Source organism: Lagopus muta, chromosome 5 (genome assembly GCF_023343835.1).
Source record: "Lagopus muta isolate bLagMut1 chromosome 5, bLagMut1 primary, whole genome shotgun sequence".
Lineage (NCBI taxonomy): Eukaryota > Metazoa > Chordata > Aves > Galliformes > Phasianidae > Lagopus > Lagopus muta.
Window position 1 is genome coordinate 59061218 of NC_064437.1, and position 15984 is coordinate 59077201.

Below are 15984 nucleotides of genomic sequence, written 5' to 3' on the forward strand. Positions count from 1 at the left end.
ATTTCCCATCTCTTTCATAGACTGTACAAAAGGCTTGGTTGGGCAACTGGCATGGTTTCCAAAAGGCACTGAAAATCCCCTCTGAAATTGATGGGAAGGCCATACATCACTTCTGTGATACAGTTTGTTATTCATTTATAGAAGAGAGATGATAACTTTTAGGTGTTTCCCCTTTCTATATATTGTCTGTTTTGAGCTGCATGCTCCTTGTAGGAGGGGTTTTTCCAAGTGCATTCAGAGCTCACCACAAGAGGCCTCACTTTATGGCACCATGGTATGTTTAGGTCTGGCCCCATTGTATGGACAGAGAAGACACAGCAGTCTGTCGTCTCATTGAGCAGTATCTACCACGAAACCCTTTCCCTCTGTGCCTATTGGCTATAGTTAGTCTTGCTCCAACATCTAAACACAAGTGGATCATCAGTGGTTCTGTATAACTTTGTGCACGCAGGAAATAGTTGTAGCTGGTGTATGGCTCCACAGCAATCCACTCTGCAGCATGAGAGAAAACACCTAGATATGTCAGTACATTGTGGTTTTCTTTTCACGTCCCTGATTAAAAGCAAACCTTTGTCTTCTGCACTTGGATACCCTCGTTATCATTAGTTCATTGACTAGTGCATATACAACTGGTTTTAGCCTCCATTTAAAATGCAAGGAGTTTACTGATGTGTGGAGCACAGCAGGATAAAGATGTACTTGAGCAAACATACATTTAGTCATTTATTTTTCTACCGGCAGTTTTAGAGAGGGTGTTTTTTTTCCCTTTTTTTTTTTTAATAATAAATCTAATCCGTTCAGTCAGCGGTCTCAAGAGTAAAAGCTTTGGCCTCAGCTTGGTGTTGATGTTTGGTCGAGTCTTAAAGCTTCATGGTTTTTTGACACTGCACTGAGTCTGAAGCTTTGATGTCTGAGGCTGCTGCCTGCACAGAGTAAATCATATTTTAAAGTTTATCACTACGAAGAGTATGCTGCTTCTCAGCCATACACACACACACATCCACATACAGCATCTTTCCACTTCTTTTTGCTACCTAGAAGTTTCCTTAGGATTAAATGATTCCTCCACTCTCTGTTCTCGCACGGATGTTTCCATCTTTAATTCAAACCTCACGGCATTTATGGGCTTAGGCACTATATACTTGCGCTTAGCAGTGCCAATTGAGGTCCTAAAGAGAAATGAAAACGGTTTTCTCACTCCATTGCTATAGCTGCTGTATTTGGTGCATGCTGGCTGCGTACGTCCATGTAAAATCCATTTCTGGAACTCATAGCACTAAAGTGAAGGCCTGAGATAGATGACTCCTGTGCCTCGGCAGATTCAGAGTGACTGGCAATGCAGGATCACTCTGCTCTTTACAATGTAATGAAATAAAAAGTTTCTTCTATATAAATCAGTTATGGCCTCAGAGAGCATCAGTGGCTTCTGGCATACAGCTTCAAATACAACAGCCTCCAGAGGCCTCTGAGGAGCTCATTTCACGGATTGGCATGCTTCTTGTGAGCTCCTTTGGCCACATCCTCGTGTTGCCCTTTTGGCTGGTCTGGAGAAATGTACGGGTCACCTATCTGCCGTGTAGGTTGGCAACTGTTGTGAAAATCCATGTCTGCCTTTCACAGGCTAATGGAGCACATCAGGGTATGGGATTAGCAGGATTAGTTGGGTCAGCATTTGAACTGTGGCTGTTCAGAGCTTCCCCAAGCGTACAGGGCCTGCTGGCAGGAGGGAGCCACAGCTCCCCATTTACTAAGCAGCCACTCTTCTGTTACAGTCGACTTGTATGAAAAGCTGACAATATAGTGTGAATGTATATGTGTGTCTTTGGGTCAGACACAAGATTTTAGCAAGCTAGACAAGTCAGCAACACTTGGGAATTTGTATATCTTCTGGCTTCCATCCATGCAAGTGATGATTGTGCAGGACCAAAGCAATGCTGAAATTTATTCTCATTCTCAAACCAAGGAGCAGTATCCAGCACAATTCAGCACCTCTGGCCCTGTATGGGCTGAGTATGGTTTTATGCATTTTGGTGCCTTTTGAGGAGACTGTGTAGGAACGTAGTGGGAGGTTGGTGAGGGCACAGTTCGAGGCACAGCCACACCATGGCCATGACACTGAAGTGCACAGCAGAGCTGTGAGAGCAGAACTTTGTTGCCAGCACAAGTTGAAAAAGTCTCTTTGTGTAATAGAAAGTTAAATGTAATCCAACATCACCTGCAGTTATGAAGGGTAATGCACAAAATCTGCTGTTCCAGGTGTTAACTGCAATGTGGCATTTCAGGCATAGCTAAGGAACATAATGCCTGTCAGTAGGACTTATGCTCCCAAATCCCGTAAGCATTTTAAAAAGCCCTCTGCTGCCCCTCTCAGCTATTACAGGTACTGATGCAAATGCCTCCTCAGCTCTTCTGCACCTACCAGGAAGTATCTGTGAGTTCTTGGGGCAAGAAATGAAACAGTTTTTCTTCTCCTTTTAATGCATCTCTGTCTTTACCTCTAGTTTTTTGAAGAGCTGGAACACTCTTCAACACCTACCGTCTGCACTTGTTACCTGGAGGGAAAAAAACAAGTGTTCAGGCTTTTTCTCTCTTTGGAGTAGCTGCACAGAGCTGAGATGAGGAGCATACTGAAGTACATTGGCTGCACAGAAAAGCTCCTCCACCTACTCTATCATCTCGGCATTTTTCCTCCAGCTTCTATTTATCTTCTATGTACAGATTCGCTAAATGGAGGAAATTCTTCCAGAATTCATGATTCAAGCCATGGGGCCAGGAGGTAACTGGGGACGAAGAAAGAAAGGGCAGGTAAAAGTGCAATTAATTGTCTGCACACCCCTTTCCCTCTGCCAGCTATATAACTCTTTCCTATGGAAGCGTAAATGCCTTGAAATAAAGGTCAAGATATTAGCACACTGGGCATGGTTCGGGCAATCTTTGCTCAATTCCTGCTATTGACTCTTTGTATGACCTGAGGAAGGTCCCTCATTTCTCTCTGTCTTAGATCTCTATCTATCTTTAAAATAATGATAAGCATATTTCTTCTTTCTCCAGTCCATTTGGATTGCCAGCTTTCTGAGCCTTGGTGTTAGATATTGGTGCTGATACGCCCGCAGCCACAGCTCTGAAAGCATCCTGATGGGAATGCAAACACTTAAGACTGTGCCTCAGCTTCAAAATCTGAAATTAGCTGAAATAGTACACTTTGCCTGGCCTTGATGTCACTGACTGTTGACAATTGATATTTTGTGTATCAGTTAGAATCCATGCTCCTAGAATAGTAAACTAGATATGAGCCCTACTGTAAAGAGCAGGGTGATAGTGATAGTCTTCATCCACCTCCTGACTGCTGGGGCTGGTAAGATAGTTCCCAGGTGAGGGATTTACGTGTAACAGCAGCTGTGAGCAGCTTTCCTTAGAAGTGTCTTGCTGGCCAGTGTTTACAACAAGGCAGGCACTGGACCGAAAAGATCACAGCCTGATCTGGCATTGAATTCCCCAATGTCCTCAGAAGTAGTATGAGAAAAAGTAGCAGAAAGCAGTGTGCTATTTGGATTCACAGTGGCAGCAGCTATAAAAGGCTGAAATGCCCCCTGAACGAGGTTCATAATATCACTGTGGATATTAATATCTTAGCACCCCATCAAGGCTATTTGCTAACCCCCTGCTGCAGCTGGAAGGAGCAGCTGGAAAGATGAGGGGTTCAGCAGCAAAGCTGAGATGGCTGAGATGTGTTCCCCCAAGGCAGCTCCCACCCACTGCCCCACAGTTCATCACCCCTCAGCTGTGTTGATACAGCTGTTTATTATTAACAGCTATTTTCAAGCTGTGCCTTTCAAGAATCTGTGTTACGGTTCAACTCCACAATCAACCATATGGGGTCCCAAAGGGGCACATCAGGTGCAGGGGATGAGGAGGGAGGTGCAGGGCGAGCAGGGACCAGTGAGGCACAGACCTGGCTCACAGTGCATGCAGCCTGGTGTCATCCTGTTAGCCACATGTGATGAGCATCCGTGCCTTCCTACAAAACAGAGTGCATGACAAGTTCCTAAGGCAATCCATTGCATGGACCACCTCTGGAGTACAGATGTGCTATGGAATTCAACTGCTCATCTCACGCCGCCTAGGAGCTAGGAAACATAAGACATATGGACACATGTGCCACACTGCACAAAATGGACAGAGAGGTTCTAGACAGTCTCTGATAATTCATAAACAATGGAGTCAAATAGAAAGGGGACAGATTACTGTACCAGCTACCTTTAATGTTGGTTTTCTTTTTCCTTTTTTTTTTAAAGAGTTGATGGAAATAATGGCTCAGTTTCCATCTTGTAAGGTGTGTAACCAGTAATTTTAAAGGTGATCTTAGCAAAACATTGTTGAACCTTGTTAGGCTCCAGTTAACCAAACTGACTTCAGTCTGCATGTTTGTGCAGAAGCTTATGCTGGGTAGGATCCCACTTTCATCATCTCTGATGGTAGATATTTCGATAGATGAAAATCGCATCTTTTTGGATCTGTTTGTTCTGTATTTGGTAAATTGGTTGTGATTTGGGGCTGGCTTGGCTCAGAATGAAAGGCTGTATGACAGTCTAAGCTTCCACATATGACCAGAGAGTAAAAACTGAGAGCCACTGAGGCTGCAGCTATTGATCATCAGATTGGCCAATGTCAGCAAGCACTTTTTTAATCAGAAAAAAAAAGTCACACCTGGGGATAGGTACTATGAAAATTACTGCCAGAGGGAGGAAGCAATCTCACAGGGAGAATATTGCTAAATTTAATCTTCCCAACAGAAGCCGTAGAGATAAGCCCATTAGCAACCTTCTGTTTCTGCTTCTGTTTACGTTATTTTTCTATTTCTTAGTTGCAAAGTTTAAGAAAGCATTTAATCTCATACAAATTATATAGTTTTGTGATCATTTGTCTATTTACTTCCATTAGTGAGGGCAGGAAGAATTTTCTGTCAGTTGTCATATCATTAAGCCCAGGCTTTTAGGCCTGATTTGACTATCTTGAATAACATCACTTCCAGATTCTATTTGAAAATGATTATTATATCCATGTCTTGTGGGGAAGAATTAGTGAGCTTTCTGACAAATGATGTGCATAACTCGCAGCTGCATTCCCATGTATGGAAGCTGCAGCCTTAAAATGCCTGGGAGAAGGCAAAGGCTGAAGAGGGCTACCCAGGAAGGGGCACCTGGGGGTGTTCAAGAAATGTGGAGATGTGGTACTGAAGGACATGGTTCAGTGGGCAATATTGGTGTTGGACCTGATAACCTTAGTGGTCTTATCCAACCATAATGATTCTGATTCCATGTTTCTATGATTCTAAGATGGCTCAAAACTGAGCCAAAACCATCTTCACTTTGGAATTTTCTCCCTGATTCTTCTCCTCTCTTCAGGTTGATGACATCATTTGTTCCACAAGTCCCCTATCAATGCATTTCCATAATGCGCCTGTACTCCTTTCATCTCATTTCCTGAGAGTGCTAAACTACTTGGAATTCTTTTCTTTTCCTGAATTAAGAGTTCAAAGGATGGATTTTTAATTAAATATTCCTGATGAGTGGTTTCACTAAATGAACAGAAGGGAAATTGTTCTATCAACTCTCTGTATTGCAGAGGAGTGGGACAGTGAATTCATGACCTATGAACAAAAGGACAGCCTCCCACTATATTGAGAATTTCCCAGAAATGTAATATGTTGTTTTCAGTGAATGATGTGGTAGTGTGGGCACGCTGCCACACCTCTGCTTTACTGAAATCAAGATGAGCTCCACTAGGAAAGATTGTGCCCTCCTTTGCTTACAGTGGGGTCATTGGAACTAAGGCAATTCCTTTGTGAAGGAAAGGTGATAGACACTGAGGCAAAGTGTTAGTGTATCTCAAGCCTCTGGGAGTCACTAAGAGAATGTTTGTACAAGTATTTGCATGAGGTAAGACTGGTCTGGAGTATCATACATGTAAGTTGCAGAGCACCCAGCACAGACTCCATCTCGCCAGCATATTTCTGCTCGACGCAGAGCTGAACTGCACTATAAACACAGTGGGATGTTAAAGCTGTAATGGCATCAGATGTAGTACTGACAAAAGACATGTGAGTTCACAGAGATCTTCAAACAATTATTAAGATGAACAGAGTCAGGTTTCATCTACTGTACTTACAGAGTAGGAGTAGTCTAGTCTGCAGCGTAAAAAGCTTGGAAGGAGTAGTGCCTATTCACTGTTATTCAATGGGTCATACTCCAGAGTGCCTGCAAACCTCTCTCAGATTCAAACAAGAGTCCCCTGTAATGGTTTTTAGTGAGTTAATCTTTTATCTTTTCTTTTGCAAAATGCTGTCAAGTAACATGAGTTATATTCTACTAGATAATTTTCCTAAAGTGGCTACAGAATACACCAACAATAGCTATGCTCTTTGTCCAGACTATCGTTTTAGAATATGCTTTAGCTGCATCTTCTGTAGGATGTAGCCACTCAAGGAATGTTTCAGAGAGACAATTCACTGCAGGCAGTCCATTTCTTCTGTGTAGTTATGCAAAAGGAAATGAAACAAATTGAGAATGAAGTCGTCAGTAGTCCTCAAATGCATCCAAGTTCTTGCTCCCAGGAGAACACAGAAAGACGGTGGTCATAATCTTGCTATAGCTTGCACCACACTTACACCTCTGATTAACAGTGGTACACATGTTCTTCCCAATTTCAATTGAAGTTCTAATAGTTTCTGTGAATTTTGAGACCTTTAATTAAGGAATTCACTGAGGGCTACCAGCTGGAAGTAAGCAATAGCTAGCTCAAGAACTACCTTAAAGTGAGACTGGTTGGGTGCTGGAAGAGTATACAGGAAAGTATTGTTAATGCTTCTTCTGATTGTGGAAACAGGAAGGAAGAAGTCTTATTTTGTTCTTTTATCCTTCCTCACTGAAAAACAGATAGTGGGGTCCCAGAAGGTTATAGAGTGACCCATAAGTTTTATGTACCGACAGCAAAATTCCAGCAGAATTTTGTTATCCTACAGGAGAGACAAGCATGAATTGTGCTTACCAGAGCAGGCAACACTCTTCTCATGCCTATTTTGCCTTTGCCCCTTTTCTTCCTATACTTGTGCTAGTTACTAATGGCTGATGCATTAAATTGTTAATTTCTGGCAGGAACAGAAAATGATAACTCTAAGTAATAAGGGAATATCATGATATAAAATGGCTTGACCTTTAAGTTGCTACTTGGGACTTAAGTCCAATGGACTTAATTGCTTATAATTTCAAATAGAACAAAAAAAAAAAAAAACACTCTTCTTTGCTTGTCTTTTCTTTACAGGTCATAGCAGAAATGCTAAGTCATGGCTTGAAGCAGTAATTGAACACCTGGTAGGAAGGCAGGGCCAACCCAGAGGAGCTCAGGTGCATGCAATGCAGTTGATTGACCAGAAGGGATGGTGCCAGGATCCACCCCTTCCCAGACCTCATTTAAGAGTTGGCAGGGGGAGACAAAGGTATCTCTCAGGAGATCTCTATCTACTGGAGGCCTTCCAAAGGTAAGTAGTTCTTCCTTTGTTTCTGCATCTGTGACTGCTGAATTTGGACTTGTTCTCATTTGCTGTAGCCTGGGACTGTGCCACTCCTTTATTATTGCTGTACGTTATAGTGTTGCACAGGTGTCTGAAGCATAATTTTTTTCTGAAGCATCCTCTGTTGTTTATAGTAAAAGCATCTGCGAAGCTGAAACCTATAAGGAATACATGCAAGAGGAAATGAATGGAGGTTGTCATTATTTCTGGTTTGTCACTTCCTATAGGCTCTCTGATACTCCCTTACAGCCATGCTGATTGTGAGTGACTGCAATGTGTATACTTATGTCCATGTGCTTGATACCAATTTTATCTGAGCTGAAGATGATTATTTTATTGTGTCTTATTTATGAAGTTCCTGCTCAGTCCAGTGCTTCCTTCAGGAGGAATCACTGGTGAATATTTGAGCTGAATGGCTCATTCCACGCTTCATCAGCTCACTATCCACAATAACACTGAGCTATGCCCACTGCACACCAGGGCAAATTTTTAACTGTTCCATTTCTTTAACAGAAGAGTGCCTTCCTACCACCTAGTAAGAGGTCAGTGTTTCCTGGGCACAGATAGAAGTTATTCCACTGCTGGCATTTTGCTCTGGAAACTCTGAGCTGTTCTCAGTTTTTCAAGTCAGCAATCAAATCATGTTTATGTAGGCCTGGCTGTGCAAATGTATTGATTTGTAGCCTGTTACTGTTTTCTGCTTTGTATTTATGTGGCTCTAATGGACTGAAAGCGTTTCAAAACTGAAGGGGATTAAAGTACGCAGCTTTTTCTCTGAGCAAATTTAAAGAATATTATCAACTTGAAAACTATTTTTAAATGTGGATTTACAGCATATGTACAGTTATTTTAGAGATACTCTGATGTCCAATAGTGGAGCACAAACCTGCAAAAACTGGCTTACAGAGAGGAAACAATGGAGCTGGCAACTCTTGTCAAATGTGAGGAATGAGTTTTTAAATGAGCTCTGACTTCTCCTTAGCATCGTTTGCCTGGTCAAGTGATCTAACCCCTAGCTAGATGTGACCATATGGCTGGTGACTACTTCCTATTAAAGGATTATCATATTTATGATCTTCTTTCACATACTGGTGAAAAGCAATCCTGTCATCTGTTCATAGTCTCAGAGAGCTGTTTGTGCTACTGATTTAAAAGGCGTGTACGTCTAGACCTCCCTCATCCTTAAGGCTTTATGTTTCGAGCCCAATTTTAGCCAATGCTGAGAACTAAATCAAACCTGTGTTTTCAGCAGTCCCTCAAAACTAAGGGGGCAATTTCTAGAGAAACTCAACTTTTGACAGTGCTGGAAGCCTCAGTGTGAGGTTGGCTCCAGGTGTTGCTGCACCCACTTTAGCCACCCACTGATGCATCAGTCACACTTACTAAGAAGTGTTATTGCCCTCTTTAATGACTGAGGGAGAGGTACTAATGAGCCAATCACCCCTTCTGCTTAAGAGTGCTTAATCTTAATAAAACAAATTTGATTGTAGGAATTGCCACCTGTTTTAAGTTAACTGGCTGTTTTATGCGTGGCTGCGCTTCCCAGGTAATCCTACACAGTGCATGTATCCAAGGCACAGTTCAGTTGCTCCTTGCAAATCCCCACAAAGCAATTACTGGCCTTTCTACATATTAAGGAATTGTCAATTTTAGGTGCAATTAAAGTAAAATTGCTTTCAGTAGATAGTTGGGTATGATGTCTTTTGCTGGTCGTAATTCTCCTATACTTTGTTGTTTCTTCAAATGAAAATTATATTTCTCTTGTGCCCTGGAATCTCAGGCTCATTTTTGACCCAAAGTATCCTCAGAGAGTTATAAAACTTAGATGATATAATGGCATATTATCTAGTAATGAACATTGTGAGAATCAAGCCAGGAAGATGAAGACAAGAGATGTGAATTAATGTTTTAATAATCTTCCTGAGATTAGTACAAGTCACACGGGCTGGGATCCCCATCACTGCCAGAGAGTGATACAGCTCTTCCTATATGGAACAGTATTGCTTTATAACTCTCCAAGGACGTGATACTTAATGTCTGTACAGATGGATGGTCACTCAGCTACCCATAAAGTTATGACCTTGTCCCAGCAGTGTTGTGCAACAGGGTGCTTTGGGCTGAACTGTTATTCACAGCGCCATAGCCCCTGTTGAAGACAGAAGCTGGTTAGTTTATTTTTACATCCAGTCAACTTTATGCTGCACAAGACATTCTTTTCTACTGAACTAGGGAGCTTGCTATTTTTATAATAGAAAGGAAAGGCTATAGTATTGTTCACTTCCTGATAGATGAACTCCAGATTTGAATTGAAATACAGCTGTGAATCATCAGTTCTAGGGTGGTATGACAGAACTAGTTGGTACCATGCTGGTATTATTTGTCTTCAGTGAAGAAGTCAAGCAGCCACACAATGCTAATCTTCCCACACATTCACACGCGCATGTGACTGCTCCATGGCTGAAGTAACAAGGGTGTTACTTCATGAATAATGTCTTGTTCTTGCATTTGAGAATACAAAGAATCTTCAGGACAAAAACTGTGCTGATGTCTCAAACTGGCGACTCCAAATGTTATGTTAGATAAATGGATTTACCCATCAGAAACCAAGAGGGTCTCCTTTGGCACTCTGCAAGCTGTAGGATGTTCCTGAGTTTTCCTCTCCAAACAGCTTTTCTGTGGGGGGGGGGGGGGAAACACCTTTAGAAACTGGGTTCAGTGGTGTAGAACACAGTACAAAGCTATTTCTTTTTAACTTGTTCCTATGTTTATCTTCTCCACCAAAAAGGTGATGCATCTATTCTGAATTGGTCTATATTTAATACCTATTTATCCAGCCTTGCAAAAGCTTTGTCTATTGGATGGAAAACTTTCTATTTATTTGTCAATTTCTGTTCCTTGTTAGGGACTTACAAGCAGTGTCCAAGACAGTGCATAGCAGCTTTGGGACGAGATTGCTTATTAATCATGCTTTTCACAGAGTCTTGAAATAATGCTTATGGCAGTTATCAGACCCATCTCCAGTATTTCAGCACCACTTCAACCAGATCTGTTTGAAAAGGGACAGTATTAGTATTAGTACGTCTTGATACCAGTGTAGCAACCCTGGGAAGGATTTTTCTAAGGGCTACTGTGAAGTGGGAGGAAATTCACTGAAGTAGCTCGCAGTGAAGACAGTGTGGCTCTGTTGACTTTATTCCTTCATTTGGGTGGTCCAGGAAACTTGGCACGGGTACAAAAGGGAGTACAATTGTATTGGTCTTGTCATATGTACCTTTCTCAACAAATCTGCCTTATGACAGTAAACCAGGAAACTGGGAACAGGGGCTGTTAGCTGAAAAACTGTTATCACTGCAACCTCATTTGTTTTTCTTTAGTACACCCTCCTGATATATTCAGCATTCAGAGCTGCCTTCCAGTCAGTCAGCCACTGTTAGTCCAGCTCCTGCTTGACAAGTGCTTAAAGTCAACTAACCAATAAAATCTTCAGCCAAGCTCCAAATGAGCATCTGGCACCGGTTGTTCAGATGTGCTGGTGAACAAAAGCAAGCTATGGGAAAGACAAGCCAGTATTCAGAGATTATTTTTTGGCAATGGGTTTTGCCGTATTATTTCTCTGCTGTGCTAGCTGAAAGGGTCTGCCTTTTGCTTTTTAATCTTATTGTTTCAATGCCAGAATGGTGGACGTATATAACACAAGTTAAAACCAGAGCTCTTAAATGATGTGATATTTTCTTTCATCATGTTAGTAAGCAACCTTGGTAGTGCCATTTCATGTAAAGCAGTACAAAAATCACAAGTTCCAGAAATACAATAATTCCAGCAGTGACACAAAGAATGATCTGCTCTGTGGTCTTATTGACTATCAATGTGGTGAAAATGCCATTCTGCAGTATCTAGTTAATTATTTTCTGTTGTTTTTGTACATGTTTTTAACTAACATTAAGCAAAATGTACATTGTGGAACAAACCATCCATACAGGCTGTCATAATTACTGTTTAGCAATTTCACACTAGCAAAAGTTTATTAAAACTTCACGACTCATTAATAGTAAGTGATCATAATCGCTTACTAGAAAAGGAAACTGAGCTAATGATAGAAGTGCTGATTAATGCTTTTGACCTTAAGACATGAAATCAAGTGAAATTAATGCCACTGGGTGTTGAAAGTTATTTTCAAGTGTCAATGGTCTGTAATCCACCAGAGAACCCCTCTGACTACACAAATTCTGTGTTCCTCAGCAGAAAAATAATCTATACCAAGTGGCATTTTTAACAATCTTACTGCTATATTTCAAGTAAGTACAAGACTGTCTCAGTTATTATCAGAATTGGTAAAGGATATGTTATCTGAACATGCATATATGTGCTTGCTTCAGAAGGAGATCTCAGCAATGCTTCATGTATTAGCAACCAAGGGCCATTATATGCAGCAACTTCTCTTTTTTTTCTTTTCATTTTTCTTCGTCAATAGGCTTTCTTGGCTTTCTTTTACAAGATCTGATTCAAGTCTTATTCAAGAGGCTATTAAGAGTTCAACTCGCCAGCCAGCTCTCTGATCACATCTGACACTTGAGCACCAACAAACCTAAAAGGACAACTGTTCCTATGGCCAACTGTGTTCTGAAGCATCTTCCTCAGCCTAACATCTGCTTCTGGTGCCCACTGGGGCTGTAACAAGTGGTGACCAGTAAGAAGAGACCAACCCTGCTCTTGCTGTAAGCACCTTTCAGATAATGGAAGAAAGTAATAAGGTCTCCCCTCAGCGATCTTTTCCCCAGACTAAACAGCCCCAGTTCCTTCAGTCTCTCCTTGCAGGGCATATTCTCCAAGTCCTTCACAAGCTTTGTTGCCTTCTTTGGACCTGCTCCAGCACCTCAATGTTCTTTCTGTATGGAACAGAACTGAACACAGTATTCGAGGTGGGGCCTTACCAAAGCTGAGTACAGGGGCAGGATGACTTCCCCAGTCCTTACTGAGGGTGCACTCAATCCCCTCATCAAGATCGTTAATAAAGATCTTAAATAGAAGAGGCCCCAGTACTGTGGCTGAGGGGGAACGCTGCTTGTGGCTGGCTGCCAATTAGATTTAAGTCCATTGACCACAACTCTCTGGGCTCTGTTCCCAGGGAGTAACAAATCTTACTATTCAAGACTGAGGCAAAGGCAGCATTAATATCTCAGTGTTATCCTGATCCTTGGTCACCATGTTGCTGTCAGTGTCCAACAAGGGATGAAGATTCTCCCTAGCCCTCCTCTTTCTGTTGGTATATTTATAGAAATATTTATTGTTGTCCTTTACTTTAGTGGCCAGGTTGATTTCTAGCTGGCCTTCAGCTTTTCAAATTTTCTCCCTGCACAGCTTCTCTACATACCTTTTAATCATCCTAAGTAGCTTGCCCACTCTTCCAGAGACCATAAACTTTCTTTTTGTTCTTGAGTTCCAGCCTAAAGTCTCAGTTCAGCCAGTCCGGCCTCCTTGCCTGTCGGCTCGTCTTTTGTTACTTGGGGATGGTCAGCTCCTGCACCTTTAAAATAACTTCTTTATTAGAGTAAGGAAGTACTAACGTATTCCCAGCCTTCCTGGGCTCATAGCTTTCTGACTGCACAGTGACCTCCAGCTCCTACTTTCTATTAACCATGCTGTGTGCATTAGTGTAAAGGCACCTGAGCCGGGCCTCCTTTTGAGCAGCAGTAGCTCTAATTCTAATACCTTCATTCTTTAGGTGAAATGGAGTCACTGTGATGCCAGGTCTTACTCTTCAGCACTCTCTACTAAGTTTAAGAGGATGAAGGTTCTGGAGCCTCTCTGAAATTATCTACTCCTGTTCCCCTGCAGAAGTTGAAGCGAGATAACTGAGTCTTTTGCTCAGGAAGGTAGACAGTTTCTAAATGCTAACTCAAGTTGCCAGCATTTTGAAAGTAATTTTTAATAATCTTGCTTTGGTTAGTGAAGGTACAATTCCCTTGATGGGCAGAGCAAGCAATGAAGTTTCTTACAGATACAAGCAGCTGTCTGGCTAAGCATTAGCGGGCTCCAAGTTCAGTTAACATAAATCAAAGTCACCTCAGGAAGGACAATCTTGTTCTAATAATGTCACTCAATATTTAGCCTACCTACATTTGTATTAATAATAAAGCCCTCGGGTAGGGAGCTACATACAGCCAGCCATTGATCAGCACAGAGCCCAGCACTGCACTATTGACAAGTATTGTTTTGGAAGCAAACACAGGCTGAGCTGCATTTATAGCCACTGGATTCTGTCCTCTGACAAACATTTCTGGTCAGCCAGATTAATGCTGTGTTAATGAGGCTTTGAGCCTTGCTGGTTCAGATTGAAGCCAGCAGTTATTTGATACTGTAGATTTGTTCTTTCATTTTGGTTTTTATGTTTGCGTGCATGTGTGACATACCCACATGCCTCCCTCTAAGATGATTTCTATTAATGCCTCCTTTGAAAGGAAAAGGGATGTGGCATACTTGCAAGCCCAGAGAAAAATGCCATCTGTGTAGCTAACCTCACTGACAGTGTTGTTGGGTTATTGTTCTTTTTATTTTGAAAGAATATACTGTAGCCATTCAGAAGTTTGAATACCAGGTCCTTCCAAAGCAATTGACTACTGGTCTTTATTTTGTAAAGCTACACAATGTTGTTTTGTGGGTTTGTTGTTTTTTAGGGGAGAGTGTTGTGGTTTGCTTTTCTTCTTCTTTTTTTTTCTTTTTTTAATGCATATTGCAGATTTTCTTTTAATAAAGACTGAATTATGTTCCCACCTCAGAACAACATATTCTCACCACTGTCTGACTAACTGAGTAAGCAAAATAAAACAAACTAAACTAAAACCTTCTGCAGAATTACATTGGAGTACTGTTTCCCAGCTCTACTTACAGTTTTCTGTAATTAATATAGTTTTTAAAAAATGGCAGTGGAGAATTAAGGGTTGTAATTTATATTCCAACTCAGAAAAAAAGATATGCATATTACAAGAATAACAGAGTATTATTTTTTTTGTTACAAAAAAATTGTTTCAGGAAATGATTCTCCTGTTTCTGAATGTGAAACAGAATCCAACATGAAAAAGATACTAACATAGATGGGTTTTGGTGCCAAGAGAATCTGCACAAGTGTCAGGGCTGGCTGATTGCTTGGGCAGAGCGCTTTGCAGAGCAGCAGAAGTGTTTGGAGAGCAGCAATGGCTCGTGGACAAGTGGCTGAGATCACCTCTTAAAATCCATGTCCTAGACAGCTGAGACCCTTCACTGGTTTAATGACAGACCAAAACTGCATCTCTAGAAAACAGCACATGGGCCAGTTTCCCCTAGAAGATATCAGCTTTCTTTATTCATATTCTTATAGGGGTAATGTGTAACTGTGTAACTCAGACCAGTTGAGTGAAATGATTCAATAAGCATTGTTAAAAGAAAGTAACACTACTTACCTCAGCACCTCTTGGCACTGTTACCTTACAAACATTCCTACCAAAAGTCAACCATGTTGCTCATTGGACACCTCACATCTTGGGCAGGGAGGGCCAATTTCCTGGTTCCTACTGTCATGATAACAACCTGATGCTATCACAGAATCACAGAATCACCCGGGTTGGAAGGGACCCCAAGGATCATGTAGTTCCAACCCCCCTGCCTAGCAGGGCCACCAACATACATATTCAGATCAGGTTGCCCAGGACCCCGTCCAACCTGGCCTTAAACACGTCCAAGGACGGGGCATCCACAACCTCCCTGGGCAGCCCGTTCCAGGGCCTAACCACTCTCCTAGTAAAGAACTTCCCCCTAACATCTAACCTAAATCTTCCCTCCTTCAACTTAAAACCATTTCCCCTAGTCCTGCTGTTGTCAGCCCTTTTGAAGAGTTGACTCCCCTCCTGGGTGTAGGTTCCCTTCAGGTATTGATAGGCTGCAATGAGGTCACCCCGCAGCCTTCTCTTCTCCAGGCTGAACAAGCCCAACTCCCTCAGCCTGTCCTCATAGGGGAGGTGCTCCAGCCCCTTGATCATCTTAGTCGCCCTCCTCTGGACCCTTTCCAAAATCTCTATGTCTTTCTTGTACTGAGGGCTCCACACCTGGACACAGTACTCCAGATGGGGCCTCACAAGAGCCGTGTAGAGAGGGACAATCACCTTCCTGTCCCTGCTGGCCACCCCTCTCCTGATGGAGCCCAGGATCCCATTTGCCTTTTGAGCTGCCAGAGCGCACTGCTGGCTCATATTCAGTCTCTCGTCCATCAGGACCCCCAGGTCCTTCTCTGCCGAGCAAGATCAATCTATCAATCAATCAATGCTATGATCAATCTTTCTTTATTCACAATGTAAAGAGCAATTTCAGTCTGTGCACCTTCCACTCAGTCCCATGGCACTGAGTTAACCATTTGGCTTTTGAGCAGTATAAGAGGATCCTGT

General features: G+C 42.0%; 1 long non-coding RNA gene across 1 annotated transcript; it reads left to right on the forward strand.

Moving 5' to 3' along the window:
* The first annotated feature begins 7510 nt into the window (after nucleotides 1–7510).
* Nucleotides 7511–15796, forward strand: LOC125693445 (uncharacterized). Its single transcript, XR_007377100.1, has 3 exons — nucleotides 7511–7537; nucleotides 12042–12285; nucleotides 13293–15796. It is a non-coding gene; the product is annotated as an uncharacterized LOC125693445 (long non-coding RNA).
* Nucleotides 15797–15984: the final 188 nt, after the last annotated feature.